The sequence below is a fragment of the Mandrillus leucophaeus genome, unplaced genomic scaffold (genome assembly GCF_000951045.1).
Source record: "Mandrillus leucophaeus isolate KB7577 unplaced genomic scaffold, Mleu.le_1.0 Scaffold693, whole genome shotgun sequence".
NCBI classification, from domain to species: domain Eukaryota; kingdom Metazoa; phylum Chordata; class Mammalia; order Primates; family Cercopithecidae; genus Mandrillus; species Mandrillus leucophaeus.
In genome coordinates, this window is record NW_012107508.1 from 223,737 (window position 1) to 240,862 (window position 17,126).

Consider the following 17,126-nt stretch of genomic DNA (forward strand, 5'->3'; position numbering starts at 1 on the left):
AGAAGATTGAGGTGCTGGAAAACTAGCAACCCCAGAAAATATCAACTCATTTTTGCACATGTTAAAATTAACAACAGCATATTCAGTGAGGCAATAGGCAATTAAAGACTTTTGGAGAGATAAGAAGAAGAAAACTATAAATATTACATATTCAAAATCAGTCTCAGCATTTTATAAAAATGTTGGCTTATGTCCAGGATCTACGGGTGGGGGTGGGTATGGTTTCTTTGTAGCTAAAGAAATAGAGTGGAAAAGAATCTGTTCTATTTCCTTAAAAATAAAAGACTTCTTGTTTTATACAGCATGGCAAATAAAATGCTTTTTTGTTTTTTTACCTGCCGGCAGGATCTGGAGGAAATTTTGCTAGCAAGCTATGCTGTTTTCCTCTTTGGGGACCTGGTGACACTGGTTTTGTAGCAAAACCGTATTTGCTTATTAGGCATTTCTTTAAAATCCTGAATAAGCAGCTCTTTCAACAGTTTTTGTTCCACATGTTAAACATTTCATTGCAATTCGAGCTTCGAGCGTGTGTGTGTGTGTGTGTGTGTGTGTGTGTTGATAGGAAGGAATGAAAGGGGGTGCATAAGAATTCTTGAAGGTTTTTTATTTAAAAAATTAATTCCTCACCATTACGTAGTGGAGTATCTGCAGAAGGTGATTCCAATTTATTACATACCGCCAAACTAGATCCCATCAATCTTGAGCAGTGGGGGTGGGGAGGTGGTATTGAAGACGACATGAAATTTGGTGTTTGAGTAGATGAGATTTAATTTTCGGAAAACATTTCACTCATAAAACGGATATCAACCCGGTGTCAGCACTGACCTCCTGATGTCAATGTCATCATGCAAGCGTAGCTAAAATAAGCCTCAAAGTAAAACAAAGAAACATTGCATCTCAGCACAATACGATTTCTTCTCTTACAGTATGTACTATCTATAGCCTTTTGGTATTCCTATTAATGGCTTGTTACTTTAAAATTTAGCTTTTGGAGGGGGAGGGAGAAGAAAAATCATTTTGCATTTTCTATGTTCTGAACGCATACAGTATGCTGCTGTAAGTCTTCGTATTATTTAGGTCAGTATCCTAAGGATAGCTTTTATCGTTCATGATGGCCAGCTATACAGCCAGAGGAATTCAGCATCAATTTATTTTTCTGTTCTGATTTTATTCTGCTTCCAAGTTTTAAAAAATCCATTCATATTTTAATAAAATTCTGAGGCGGTATCTGCCGCTCTGTACTGCAGATCCATTTAGCAGGATACATTTACACTGCTCGTGGTTAAAGGTTATAGCACGGATACAGACAGCTGATCATGCATTCTTCTACAAGCCTGCCGGCACCATTTAGGGTTTTGAAAAATAATCTAGAAATGCTATACCCTTTATCAAAATTATTCTTTACTTTGCAAGAGCTTAACAGTTTTGGTTTTTTCTTAGCAATTCTATAAAATTAACAATCTATAAAATGCATCCCGGACCAGATACATACTGTATTGAAAGCTTTCTTCAAGAAGAGAATATGAGAGTGTTCTTTCCAGCTTATTTTCTTCCTTAGCAAAAGGATTGTTTGATTCTCAGAAGCAGAAGGACACATTCATTGTGGAGCAGCTCTGCTTAAGTGTATGAAATGCCTTCTGTCTGGTTGCAGAATTTGGAGTTTGCTAAACAGTGTTTAGTGATTGGGCTCATCTTGCATCACCAGTTGATGACATTTTTCTTTGTTCCCTCCTACCCAGTTGAACCAAGACTCTGAGGCTGATATGCAATGTCACTTACAACATTAATCAGATACTGCATTTAAGGTGAGCTGTCCCTTGCCTCCTCCTTCCCCAGTGCTCGTGTGCTGCATGCAGTACGTATCTTGCTTCTGCGAGCCTAAGATGGCAGGCAGGATTAGTCGTGCTTGTGCTGTGTGTGCATGCTGTGTCTAGAATTCATTACACGTTGCCTAGTATTTCAGATGTGAGTATGTAAATGCTCTGTATGCCATATCATCTGGTAGCGAAGACTTGTTTTTGCCTCATTACAGCCTTAGATATTTCAACATCACCTTTCATTTCCGATTCATTTGCTTCTGGATGTTTGCTTTACATCACATTCAAAATATGATTTTACCTTTTTTTTTTTTAACAAAACCAAAACCCCCCACAAACCCTAAAAACAAAAACAACAACAAAACTCTGCTACCAGATGGTGTCTCTCCTTTCTTCGTGCATTTGCTGTCTTTTAAATAATGTATGTTGTATTGTTAATTAATGTGAATATCAAATTAAACACTTGAAACTTACATGTTTATTATGCAGGTAAGAGGCAAGGTGGATTCTATTTTTAACTCTTATGCACTCCATCATGTGCAAGCAACTTGGGTTCTCAAATTTGTATTTTCAATGCTGGTATCAGTGGTTTGATTTTCAGCAAATGTGACAGTGGCCTTTGCAGTGGTCAGCTCCGAGCTTTGAACTCTCAGAGGAGGAAGGGGAAAAAAATTCAACACACCACCTCCTTGGTTGCAGTCTCAGAGAAACCTTGGATGAGAAACTTCTTTTTTCAATCCTGTTTTCCTGTTGATAAATTCAGTTCTGTGATCACAGTTCATTCAAGCTGTTCTGCGTATGATTTTTGTGTGTATGTGACAATTGCATCTAAAACTTGTGAGCAAGAAGACAGAGAAATCAGTTGGTCTCCATCGCTTTACATAAAAATGGCTGAGTGTCTTGTCATGCTAGCACTGCATTAAGTGATGCATACAGGTAGGTTGAAATTTGCATGTTTTTATAGTTTTTTTTTTAGCCATGCAGCAAGAACATTAGATGCATTAGAATATGACTTTTAAAAAAACAAAAATTAAATAAGACAGTTGTAATCTTTTGGGGGAGGGTTTTTAATTGGATAGCCTCTGCTCTTCAGATAGTATATAAATGTATAGCTTTTACAAACTTACTAAATGATTCTGCCATAAAAGGGAGATTAATTTTTTTAAAAATCATATATATGATAGGTGTGGTGCCATTAGACAACAAAAGAATTTTTTGAAAAGAGTGATGATTCAGCTCCATTTCAGCTTGAAACTAAAAATAAATGGGTTTCTGGAGATGATTTCAAAGAGCGTAAACAAGCTTAATAAGAAACATTAAAAATATTTAAATTTTAAGAAGCGGTCTTTAAACGTGTTATATGAAAGATGAAAATAAAAACTAATATGCTTCCAAAATTAATTTTAGGTAATATATAAGAATATATTATATTATGTATATAATTGGGGGAGATGAGGAGTTGCAATTTTCAAAGAGGGAAATATTAAATATAGATGGCCCTCTTAACAGAAATAGAGCTTCACTGAATGAAACCGAGCCCCTAGAATGGTTCATTGCAGACCATATAGCTGTGGTTCTGGCACTTTTCAAAATAATTTCATGAGCTCTTTCTTTTGAGCTTAACTTCTCAAATATATTTTAGTTTCAAATTTAACACTGGGCCAGAACCTGTTTCCTTGGTAACCAAATCGTATTTCAACATGCAATAACAGATATGCAAAAGAATGTCTTTAAAAAGGAAACAAATGTTTAATGAAAAATTTACAGTTCTTTTTCCTCTCATATAGAATCTGAACTGGTTTCAGATGGTTTTAATGCGGTCTTCAAGCCTTAAAAATTAAGCCATGTTTCTAAACATATAGAGAAAGCTTGCACAGTGACAGCTTTTCTCTCCCTTCTTTGTGCTCAGCACTTTCAAAATTAAGGTTTTCTTTGCAATATGCTCCAGAATGCAGGTCAAGGTTTGTGTACAGAGGTGTAGTTTCATTATCACAAGTTCACCAGCGCCACTGAAACAAAAGGTATTTCACAAATTCTGAGAATCAGAAAATGCTTGTGCTCTTGCCTTCCCTGATCCCTCCATTGGTAACCTCAGTGCTCTCGGTAGAAAAGGACCCAAATCCAAGCCTACGCCTCCAATGACAAGTGCACCCTGAACCTTTGTGGAAATATCTCTATAGATGTGTTAGGAAGATGGTGCTAAACCTGAAACCTCCCCGAGGTTTGCTTCGATGTGAAGAACATTGAGATTCAAAACCATCTGTGTAAATGGTTGCTTTATTCTAGCAGTTTATCTAATATTCTATTCCATAGCACTATCGTAGAATTGAACCTTTCTAATGGGCTGAAGGGTGGTGGTGGTTGTTGTCATGTTGTTTTGTGGCCAACTAAAATATTTTGCTTGGAGTCTTTCTCTGGTTCAATTATTTTAGAACGTGATTCATCTCATACTGATTTTGTTCTCCAGGCTTGCCATGAAATACCCTTCCTGCAACACCTTTTTTTTTTTTGGCTGTTGGGAGCCATTTTCCTTCTTGCCTGTGACTTTAAATGACTAAGTATATTTTGAATATAGTATCAATCAGAAGATTGTAAACTGAAGGGAAATATCAGAAACCTGATTCAATATTGCCCATTTTTTTCGTACCAACAGCATTAACAGTTGCAATAGGATCAAGCTAATTGTCATTCACTCTTGAGCAAATAATGAGCCAGGCATTTATAATTAAAACACTACTGCTAGTCAGAAAGCTTATAACTACAATGTCTTCTGTTTTGATAGGCCAGTACAAAGTAATCATTTTGCACCTATTTGAATCTTAATTACAAGATTAGATGGATGCAATGCAATTGTTTTACCATTAAAGTGAATGCATGATAGATTTAACAGTGTATTTCTTCTTTGTAGAATGTCAATTCTTTTGTTTGTAACTCAAGCATGGTTGCGTCATCTTGTAGATTTTCATACTTAATGGGGTTTTTTTGTGGCATTATTCACTTACGTTGCTCTTAGTCTTGCCTAAAAGAATTTTAAACCCAATTCAAGGATCTAGAAAGCCAAATAAGATTGTTGGGAAGTGTATCGTATCATTGTCATTCTAATAAATAAATCAGTGAATAGAATAATAATTACTATATATTACTTCGTTGTGTTTCACCTGAATACTTTGCCTTCATATTTCACAGCAATCTTGATAAGGCACCAAGCTTTCCTAAACTTACCGATTTACAATTATTATTGAATTTCCAAGAGTAGCTGAAAATGCTTCTTGGTGACTGTAGAGGATGGCATTTACCCCATCTCATTGTTTGAAAAGCTATCCTGAACCCATTTACACTTTTTGGCTCAGGTATTTTTACTGGACAGGCCAGAGCAGGTGCGACAAGAAGACTGTGCAAACAATTGCACTGTTCTCACCAAAACAAAATGGGCAAATATGTGGTTTTCTGTTGGAATGATTTATAATATAAAATACTATAATATTTATAATCCTGTAATACCAAGATTGCATCTCTTGCCATAATACTAGAGTGGTATTGATCTACCTCATCCATTTCCATGGATCCCCCAGAGATGGACTGGTAATCAGACTATGACTTAGAGCCTCTTCACTGTTATGTGAGAAGAACCTAGAAAGAGATCTAGCACTTTCTCTTTAGTACTAAGTCATGCTAAGTCTTTGAGTTCCTGGTACCATGTGGTTCATTCTAATAGCTCCGTTCTAGAGGAAATGCTGTTCTTAACAGCTCTCTTGGTAAATAAACAGTCCACACATTTATTAAGCATCTATTATATGCCAGGCATATTCCAGAGGCCGGGAGGGTGCTTGTGGGGAGGGGAATAAGCAAAAATATAGATGTAAATAAAGAAGGCGAGTGCACAGAGGAAAATTAAAAATTTTTAAATGAAAGTGGTCCAGGCACGATGGCTCATGCCTGTAACCCCAACACTTTGGGAAGCCAAGACAGAAGAATTGCTTGAGACCAGGAGTTTGAGACCAGCCTGGGCAACATAGCAAGATCCCATCTCCACAAAAAATTTTTAAAATTAACTGGACATAGTGGCTGGTGTGTACCTGTAGTCCTAGCTATTCGGGAGGCTGAGGTAGGAGTATTACTTGAGCTCAGGAGTTCGAGGTTGCAGTGAGCTAGAATCATACTACTGCACTCCAGCCTGGGCAAAAAAGCAAGACTTTTTCTCTAAAAAAAAAAAAAAATTTTAATTAAAAAAAATAAAAAGTGAGGGTTATGTGGTTCTAGGGAGGAGAGCCACTTTAGAATGTTTGATCAGAATGTTCTGAGGATGTGGCATTTAAGTGGAGATCTGTGTGCTGAGAAGAATCTAGTCAGGTGAAGATCTGACGTGGGGCATTACCAGGCAGAGGAGCGCTCATGCGCAGCCTTCAAACTTTCCTTTCTTTGTGTAAATGTTGCTGTCTAAGAGCCAGGTCTGACAGCTTCAAGGGCTGAGGCTTATTTAGGTAAGCTTCCCCTACAGTAAGAGGATGGCCCGGGTCCCTGTGACTGGTGTTGGCCAGTCAAACTCCCAGAGTCTGGTACTCATGGGGTCATTGCCTTTGACCCAATCACGACCCTGAAACTGCTTCAGAAGGTACAGTATGTTGCAGTGCTAGGTGGTGATGAAATTCTGGCACAGATTCAGTGTCAACCCAAGAAATCCACAGAAGAAAGACCTCTCAGAGTAAAGAAATTTCTGAGAAGCCTCTTGCTTTATTTTTCATAAGAATTCCAGAATTTAAACCAATGGCAAAACATTGAGATAGTCATTGAATTTTTTTCAAAGGCAAAATGGTGGAAGGGTCTGTCTCATCTCATCTGGCCAGTAGATTGTCTTAGTCCTAAAATGCCTCCCACCAGAGTGAAGTTTTTTTCAGGTTTTGCTAAAATGCTTCAGCTCTGCACACATCTTTGCCTGTTGGTGGCTTTCTGAAGAACTAGTGAGATTTTTTTTCTCTATTAGAGCAAGTCATTCTTTAAAAAAATCTTCTTAAGAACCAGAAGTCTTTCATGCTTTTCAGGTTAGTCTGTTGACAAAGGTCAGGGAACAAAGGGAGAAGTTTGCTATGCGAGTTAGAAACTATAAGGCTCTTTTGAGCCTTCTAAACATTTCAGAAGCACCTTCTAAGATTGATTCATTACTTAGCAGACTTTGCTTATCACAGTAGAAGTGGCCTGGCTGGCATGTTATACTTCATTTGGTTTTGAGAGGTCCTGAAACATTCCACTACATGAAGACAAGCTTGTTCAGTTCCTTTGTAGTAGAGTGGGAGAAGGGGACTGGTGTAAAGGGGCTCTCTGCCCATTAGTGGGGAAGGAGACTGCAACAATTCAGTTTACTTCTTTGAGCATTTTTTGAGCATCTGCTATGTGCCAGACACTGCTATAAGCCAAGCAGAATGAAATACGACATGGTCCCCTATGAAACTGCAGTCCAGGTTCCCACACAAGGGTAGAGCATTGTATGGACAAGCACAATTGTGTATCCTCCCTGTTCCAGGAAGAAATAAATGGCGTGCTGTTCTCTTAATGGCCTTTTATGCTGTTCGCTGGAGGCCATCACTCAGTTTGGGGCATTTCAGCTGATGACAAGGACAGTTCTTCACTCGGACTTTGTGTCTTGACCTCACCACCTTCCCGAGATGTCTTGGCTCCTAATAAGCCACCGTATGTCTGGCTGCCCTTCTCCAAGCTGGTCTGCCTGCATTGCCAGGTGACCTCAATAACGGCTGCCACTTTTGCATTCATGAGCAGATGTTAAGTTGAGAAGCCCTCGAATGCAAAAATTTGAATTTGTGATGCAGGCAAGATGCTTTTTTACCTTCCCTGGCTGACAGTGGGGGGTCTCCATGCTGGCTGTTCTGCAGAAGGTTTTCTGGGCAGCAGGTAAATCAGAGACCAGTTGCAAAATCAATTGTCTTTGTTAGGTGATCCCAGCATGCCACTGCCTTAGCCTAAATGTCTCATTGACCAGAAAATTGCTCTTTTGATCTCATAACTCATTTTGCATTTTTTCCCCCTTAATGTCCTCCTTGCTTCTGCAGCAATTCCTGCTCAGGGTTCAGGACTAGCACTTGTGTCTACACTCTCTTTGTTTGGCCTGTGGAGGGAGTTTGTTTTCTGGTGCTGTTTGGTTTGAAAAATGCCAGTGTAAATATTCTTTCTGTGCTCATGAAAAGCAGTGGAGGCTTTTATTACATGCTTTCTACAATCAAACAATCCTCTTCCTTACTCTGTGGTCATTGCTGCCAAATGGATATTTTGAAATTTCTTTTCCTCTTGCTTGCTAAAATCTCCCACCCTGTCTGAGGCCTTGCTCTAATTAAGGCCTAACAATCCTGCCGACCTTCCCCAGCGCTGAGCATGACGTAGAGTCCCTGCCCCGAGGGCCTTACAAGCCAGTGAAGCCAGAAAACAAAAGCCACCAGCTGAGAGTGTGGTTAAATCCCAGAAGGGCAGTGCCCTTGTCATTTTTTTTTTTTAATTAATTTATTTATTTTTCCTTTTCTCTTGCTTCTTGAACTGAGGAAGGGAAGAGAGGAACCTGGAGCAGGGAAAGGAAGGAACTACACCATGGAAAGATTCTCTGAAGTACTCAGGGTACTGGGGAAACAATGCTGAAGAGAATGGGGTGGTCATCTGGGAAGCAAAATGGGGAGCTGGCTGTAGATAGAGAGGGCAGCACGGGGCAGGGTGAGGATGCAGAAGGTAAGAAAGAGGGAACAAAGGAAGCAGTCAGGAGGCAGCTGGGGGACAAAAGGAGATGCCACTCTGCTGCGCCATGGAGCTGGGGGAGCAAGGTACCAGGGAGAAAGTGGGAAGGGATTGCAACTAGAAAAAGAAGGCTCAGGAGAGACCCTCAATGCAGGTTGCAGGCCTACTGCATACAGACTGGGTGCTATGATGTACTCTCTGGCTTCGCTCATAATGTTGGCCTTGCTACTTAATTGCCCCATGTTGCCTATTGTGAAGCGCTTAGAGATTGATGTCTTTAAAGGTGATTTACTGCAGAGTCATATAAACTTTCCATTTTTTTTTTCTTTTCTTTTTTGAAACGGAGTCTCGCTTTGTCGCCCAGGCTAGAGTGCAGTGACGCAATCTCGGCTCACTGCAACCTCCGCCTCCTGGGTTCAAGCGATTCTCCTGCCTCAGCCTCCTGAGTAGCTGGGACTGTAGGCAAGCACCACCACGCCCAGCTAATTTTTGTATTTTTTTAAGTAGAGACGGGGTTTCACCGTGTTGGCCAGGATGATCTCCATCTCTTGACCTCGTGATCTGCACGCTTCGGCCTCCCAAAGTGCTAGGATTACAGGCGTGAGCCACTGTGCCCAGCCTGAACTTTCCATTTCTATCCCAAGTCTCCTATTCTACATGCTGAGGATGCCAGAGGGCCCCCTTACCACAACTCCCCACCACCCCCTACTACCCTCCTCCCTGTTCCTGTACTAGATCTGAATTAAACATTAAATGAAATAAGCAGACTTTTTATTCATGTTGTGTGATCAGGTGCTTTTGGTCTTCTGCAAAGCACGGACCGACGACCTACCCAAAATACCTGCTGTACACTGCAGATTTTGGAAATTATTTTCCCCAAAGTCAGGTTGCCCACTGCAGGCATGCTACTTTGCTTTGGGAACCCCCAGAGCCTTCCTCTTCCTTCCTTCACGAGCCTATGCAGCCCCGGGTCTGAGTGCCTGTGGAGCCATCCTCAAAGGATATTCTGATTGTTTAAATCGTTTGGTCTCCAGGAGACCACACCTGGCTGGCATACCAGCATTTAGCACTGCGTCATCCCTGTACTTCCTGCTAAGCTCTTACGGGAATCCGAACTACAAGTTTCAGTTGCCTTGTTGATTTTACTCTTTTCACTCTATCTTTGAGGTAACCGTAGCCCAGAGAAGATGGGATTTCTCAAGGTCTCTTGGAGAGTTAAGTGGTGGAATGAAACCATGCGTGACTCCTAGACCAGTGCTCTTTCTACTAAAGCTGCCTTGAGGTCACAGGGAAAGGCCAGTTCTAAACCAGGGGCTGACAAACTTTTTCTATAAAGAATCAGACAACAAATACTTTACGCTTTATGGCATGAAAAAAACAAATTTTCAACAAATTGAGTTTAAAGATCTACTTGGTTTTTATTAGCAATTCGTGAATCAGGCAACATGCTATCTATAAGAAATAGGAAGGTACTCTGTTGGGCATGGCAGAACAGTTGGTTTTTATAAGGTAGCTTAGGCAGTTATAAGGAAATAACATAATACAAAAAGCAGATTGGTTAACATCAGGTTACTGCAGGTAGTTTTCCTTATAAAGATTAAAGCAGAGGGGACTTCTTTATTATTGTGACTTAAAATTGGCCTATTATCTCTCTCCTAATTTCTCAAGTCAGATAAACAACTTCATTTCAGTTTGGTGATGTGGAACTTTAGCGTGAGTGACTCCATTTTGGTTTGGTCTCTTGGGGCTTAGTGCAGGAGCCAGTCTAAATCAATGGCCTCCTATACATTTAATTTAACAGTGGGTCAAGGCAAAACTGAAGATAATTCATAGGTATTTATGTAACAATTGACAAAGCAAATTTTCATAAATTTTGTATTGATGAAATTCAAAGTACAACAATATGTAATATTAAGTATAGTAATAATGATAGATATACTATCATTCATAGATACAGAAATGAATGAATGTGACTGTGTCTCAAAACTTCACTTATAAACTCTGAAATCTGCATTTCATATAATTTTCACATCATGAAATTCAGGCATACCTCAGATATCACAGGTTCGGTTCCAGGCTACTTCAATACAGCAAATGTTGCAATAAAGCAAGGTGCACAAACTTTTTAGTTTCCCGGTGCATGTAAAAGTTGTGTTTGCATTATACTGTAGTCCTTTAAGTGTGTAATACCATTATGTCTACAAAAATGTTTATACCTTAGTTTAAAAATAGTTTGTTGCTAAAATTTGCTACCGATATCTGAGCCTTCAGCAAGTCATAATCTTTCTGCAGTCGGAGGGTCTTGCCTGGATGTTGAAGGCTGCTGACTAAACAGTGGTGTGTTGCTGAAGGTTGGGGTGGCAATTTATTAAAATAAAACAACAGTGAAGTGTGCTGCATTTATTGACTCTCACAAAATATTTCTCTTTAGTATGTGGCACTGTTTGATAGCATTTGACCCACAGTAGAAATTTCTTTCAAAAGTAGAGTCAGTCTTCTCAAACTTTGTCCTTGCTTCATCAACTAAATTTATGTAGTATTATATCTCCTTTGTTGTCATTTCAACAAGGTTCACAGTGTCTTCACCTGGAATAGATTCCACCTCAAGAAACCACTTTCTTTGCTCATCCATAAGAAGCCACTCCTCATCTGATCAAGTTTTATAATAAGATTGCAGAAATTCAGTCGCATCTTTAGGCTCCACTTCTAGTTCTCTTGCTATTTCCACCACATCTGCAGTTACTTCCTCCACTGAAGTCTTGAATCTCTCAAAGTCATCCATGAGGGCTGGAACCAACTTCTTCCAAGCTCCTGGTAATGTTGATATTTTGACCTCCTTCCATTAATCATGAATGTTCTTAATGGCATCTAGAATGGTGAATCCTTTCCCAAAGGTTTTCAATTTGCTTTGCCCAGATCCATCAGAGCAATCACTGTCTATTGCAGCTACAGCCTTATGAAATATATTTTTAATAAGACTTGAAAGTCAAAATTATTCTTTGATCAGGACTACAGAATGGATGTTGTGTTCGCAGGCATGAAAACAACCTTCATCTCCTTGTACATGTCCATCACAGTTCTTGGATGACCAGGTATATTGTCAACGAGCAGTAATATTTTGAAAGAAATCTTTTTTCTGAGCAGTAGGTCTCAACAGTGGGCTTAAAATATTCACTAAACTAGATCTGCTGTCATCTAGTCATTGTTGCTCCATTAATAGAGTACAGGCAGAGTAGATTTAGCATCATTCTTAAAGGCCCTAAGATTTTCATAATGGTCAATGAGCACTGGCTTCAACTTAAAGTCACCAGCTGCATTAGCCCCTAACAAGAGAGTCAGCCTGTCCTTTGAAGTTTTGAAGCCAGGCACTGATTTCTCCTCTCTATTTATGAAAGTCCTAGGTGACATCTTCTTCCAGTGGAAGGCTGTTTTGTCTACACTGGAAATCTGTTGTTAAATGTAGCCACCTTCATCAATTGTCGTAGCTAGATCTTCTGGATAACTTGCTGTAGCTTCCACATCAGCACTTACTTCACTTTGCACTTTTATGTTATGGAGACAGCTTCTTTTTTAAACTTCATGAACCAACCTCTGCTTGCTTCACATTTTTCTTCTGCAGCTTACTTACCTCTCCTAGCCTTCCTAGAATTGAGGAGAGTTAGGGCCTCACTCTGGATTAGGCTTAGGCTAAAGGGAATGTTGTGGCTCATTTGATCCTCTATCCTGACCACTCAAATTTTCTCCATATCAGCAATAAGGCTTTCTTATCATTTCCGTGTTCACTGGAGTATCACTTTTAATTCCCTTCAAGAACTTTTCCTTACAACTTGGCTAAATGCTTAGCACAAGAGGGCTAGCTTTTGGCCTGTCTTGACTTTCAATATACCTTCCTCATGAAGTTTAATTGTTTCTGGCTTTTGATTTAAAGTGAGAAATGCACAATTCTTCCTTTCACTTGGACATTTAGAGGCCATTGTAGGGTTAATTGGCCTAATTTCAGTATTTTTGTAGATGAGGAAATATGGAGGCCCAAGGAGAGGAAGAGAGGTAGGGAATGGCCAGTCAGTGGAACAGTCAGAACATAAACATTTATCAATAAAGTTCACCATCTTATATGGGCGTGGTTCATGGCACCCCAAAGCAATTACAATAGTAACATCAGATCACTATAACACATATAATGATAATGGAAAAGTTTGAAATATTGTGAGAATTACTAAAATGTGACACTGAGACACAAAGTGAGCACATGCTATTAGGAAAATGGCACCAGTCAGACCTGCTTGACTCAGGGTTGCCAGAAACCTTCAACCTGTAAAAAAAAATACCACAGTATCTACAAACCCAATAAAGTGGAGTGCAGTAAAACGAGCTATGTTTATATTCTCCTTTTGATTTTTTCCCAATAAGTAAAAAATGTATAAACTATTCTTAGCTTATAGGCTACACAAAAACAGGTATCAGGCCAGATGTGGCCCGAGGGACCTAATGGGTTTTGCAGGCCCATTTTCTAATTGGAAACCTGTAAACTGGGGCCCTATTGGCCAGATTCAGTCCACCTGTGTGTTTGTTTCACTTCTAACAACGTTTTTAGTTGAATGAGTTCCCAATATTTTTGTTTCTTGGTTTTAAAATGATATTACTTTTTTTTTTTCAAATTATAAAAGTAGTATATCCCTACTATGAGGTAATTTGGAGTGTTGAACATTTTGGCACGGATCCCTTCAGCCTTTTATCTATGCATGGTGTATTTTTTAATAGTTGAGATAGTAATTTGTAGACAAACTATGTACCTGCTTGTCTACTTAACATCATAGCAGAAGCATTTTATGTCATTTTAAATAAATACTTTTATTAACATAACCTTTTAAAACTTTATGAAAATCTTTAAACATATGTAGTAGAGGCTAGTTTAATGAACTCCTTGTTAGTTCTTTGACAATTGTCAACTGCTAGCCAATCTTGTTTCATGTAAATCTCCTTCTGTATTATTTTGAAGCAAATCTCAGACATCGTATAATTTCTAAATATTTTAGTATGATTTAGTATGATTCTCTAAAAGCTAAATATTCTAAGAAAAAGGGTTTTCTCTCCGAAAAGAAACACTAAAATATTTAGGGGTAAAAGAGAATGTTGTCTGTAACTTTCATATGGTTCAGGAAGGTCTGGGTAAAGAGTATACAGGAATCTTTTTTTTTTTTTTTTTTTGCACTGTTCTTGCAACACTTCTATGAGTTTGAGGTATTTTGAAATAAAAAGTTTTACAAATGTAGATTACTTTTAAAATATACTTTTAAAATGTGGATTACTAAAAAAGAAAAATAACCACAGTACTAGACCACACCAACAAAGAACAATCATTCTTTAATTACAGCAGAACATCATAGCATTCAAAAAATGAAAGGTCATCTTTTAAAAAACTAATTTATTTGTTCAAGGCTCAAATCCAAATAAAGTCCATACAGTGCAACTGACACGATTAAATTTTATTTAATTTATAGGTTTCCCTCCTCTCTTTTGTTCCTTGCTATTGCTGTAAAAATTTTGTTGAAGAAACTGTTTGTAGAGTTTCCTCCTATCTGAAATCGGTGATTACCTCCCTTGGTGCTGTTTTATGTGTTTCTCTATCTCAGAGAGTTCCTGTAAATTGGGAGTTACATCTACAGACTTGATCAGATTTATATTCCTTTTTTTCTTTTTAAGTAGTCAACATTTCATAGATTTTATGTAAAAATCCTGATTCAGGCTCCCTTAGGAAGTGCTGCCACCTGGCAACAATTGGTCCAGGGTTGGGTAGCCACCATCCCCATTCCTCACCTCCCAACCCCATTTAGGTGGGACTTGAATTCTCCTGCAGGCCAAAGTTCATGCCACTTCCCATATGCAGTTTCACACATTTATCTGCCTGGCTCCCACAGGCATGGGAAGTTGACACCCCTATTCTAAACATTGCCTCTTCAGGGGCTTTGGTAGATTTCCTACCAAACACATACATCACACACAACAAGTGGCCTTTCAAGAACATAGTAGAGATGAGAAAAAATGATTTGGAAAGAGACTTCCTTAAAGTGCTTGAAGGGAAAGTGATAAGCAGCCTAACTGGGGGAGGCCAAGTTACAGAATTTGGTGAGAACACAGGTTGAGGGAAAGAGGAAAAAAAAGTAAAACCATGAATTAAATTAACAGAGTGCTGCTAGTATGAAAGTTGGAATGTGTTAACAGATTCCTAACCAATAGTAGGAAACAAAGACAGCAAGTTGGTTTAAAAAAGATACTTTAGTCTTTTAATGTAATATTGAAACCTTAAAGAGAAGAGGTTAGTAAGTGTTAAATTGGCCAAGAGTCCTAGTCAGAAAGTGCAAGCAGGCAGTTGTAGGATAACAAAAATCAGTGTGGAGATTAAATGAATGAGGTAGGAAAACCTTCTAGAAAAGGCCCCTGGAAAAGAATCAGGAACCATACTGTGGGAATGGTGAAGAACTGGTGGAAATTTAAGAGAGGAGATAATCTTGAAAGTCTTGGGTTTTTTGTTTTTTTGGTTTTTTTTTTTTTTGCAAATGTATTGAAATGAGAAGTATTATAAAGAGAGAGGAAACACATCATGTTTAGTGGTCTTGAAAATGATAAACTTTTGCAGAAAAGAAAATAATGACAACTTGGGCCCTTTCTGGAAATTTCCAGATAGTTCCCCATACTCAGAAGAATGATTAAGAGAGAGAATCTGTGACTGGTTATGAGGAAGGATGGAAAATTTTGAAGGACGGGTTGATTATGTAATTTTTAGACTGTGTTGTTTAAAACTGTTGCTGTGATATTTTAGTTATTAATAACAATTTGGGGAAATCTAGTCAGTTCTGGAGAAACATTTGGCGCTAATAAGAAAGAAATGCCACTGTTTGTGAATTCCCAAGTGGATGTAAAGACCCATTCACTTGCTAAGCCTCTTAGGAAACCCAGAGCCGGTTTTACCCTTAACAAGCTGTTGACAGAGTCTGATCAAGGTACCACCTGGAACATGTTAACAATACAAAAAAGTGGATGTGGAGTCAGACCTGTTTCAATCCCTTTATGTCACTCACCATGTGACCCTGGCAGATTACCCATGGAAAATTTCTAGGGTGTAAAGGTTGTTTTACACACAGTAGCTATGATTCTCACTGCTTGGATGGTAGGAACTCAGAACTCTGAATACTTCCAGTACTAACGGCAGCCACAACAGCCTACAGTCATAGCACACTTACATAATACCAGGTACTCTTGCAAATGCTTCACATGTATTATCTCATTTAATTCTTAAAAAGTCCTACAAGGTAGGCACTGATATTAAAATTAGTCCCATTTTATAGATGAAGAAGCCAAGGGAGTTTAGCTAACTTGCCTAAATTGGCCTTGTAAGCAACAAAGCTGGGCTTTAAACCCAGGCAGGCTGAATCCAAAGTGGAATTGCCTTGCCCTACCACCTCCCACCTTCCAGTCACAGGGAAACACAGACAGCAATACCGAATACTAGCACTTCCCAACCCTGGTTCCTAATCCATGTGCCTCAGTTTTCTTGGAGATCTTTGAATAATTTTCAGAGTTTCCAAAAGCTTCAGTGGAAACATATAAACATGCAATTATTAATAGACCACAAGTTTTTTAGGTTAGAATCCACTATTAACAACAGCTTAGTTCAGGTTTTGAGGAAGCTCTGATTGGCAATTGCATATACAAAAACATTGCAGGTTTTTGTTTTTGTTTAAGTGGGAAGATGAATCATTACTTAATAAATGCAATTTAGTGGAGTAGATCTTGCTGAACATGTGGCATATGGAGGAAGAATAAAGGGTGCTTGGCTTTGAGGAGGTTGGGAAATGCTAATATACATGTGTACGCATGTTGCCTAAACTGTCGGCCTTCAAAACTCTTCCTCTTATTTTTAAATAACACGATTCTTTAATCTGACTTGGAGTCAATATATTTTTCCCTCATTATTTAAAATGTTTTGTTGGCTTTATATTTAATATTGGAGTCTATTCATCAAGTGATCACATTCTTAAAACATGGTCAGGAACTGGGATGCAGAATTGCAAGTACTATAGATTCCTAGCTAAAAACGTAAGTTATGCAAAGAATTGACTTTTTAATCTTTTTAAGCTGTGCCCTTGAATTTTTTTAAAAGAAACTTTAAGACTTTACTATCAAAACAAGGGAACATGGACGATTTTTTAAAAACAAACACCTGTCCATTATTCATGCATTAGCTCCACATGGCCAGCCTGTGGCAGGCCCTCTCTGAATACTTTTTCAATGAGCAGTCCCTGGATCTTGGAAGAAAGATGCCAGCGGCCAGGGCCCTTCATTTAAAGAAGAAGACTGGGTCTTTTGCGTGAAATAGTTTCTATGCCACGTTGGGAAAAATCAATCTAGGCCTCTCTTGACGGCCATGGAAAAACACAGGTGACTCCTTATTCCTGAGCATTTGATGCAATTGAAACAGCACCAGACTCTGCGAATCCTGTGTGCAGAGTCTGGAACAGGAGCTCACGGACACTTCTGCGGCCCGGGGCCTTGTTCTGACAGTCACCAGGCTGTGTG

At 38.9% G+C, this 17,126-nt stretch overlaps 1 protein-coding gene across 4 annotated transcripts in view; it reads left to right on the forward strand.

The window, feature by feature from the left end:
* Positions 1 to 17,126, forward strand: part of ZBTB38 (zinc finger and BTB domain containing 38) — a 144,527-nt gene that overhangs the window by 65,628 nt on the left and 61,773 nt on the right. The window contains exons 4-5 of one of the 4 annotated variants that reach the window (XR_001008501.1): positions 1,740 to 1,805; positions 9,054 to 9,311. The gene's annotated coding sequence lies outside the window, so the exon portion shown is untranslated. Of the gene's footprint in view, positions 1 to 1,318; positions 1,624 to 1,739; positions 1,806 to 9,053; positions 9,312 to 11,118; positions 11,364 to 17,126 lie in introns of those variants that run through there. The other 3 variants (XM_012002643.1, XM_012002645.1, XM_012002644.1) reach the window with 3 other exon arrangements.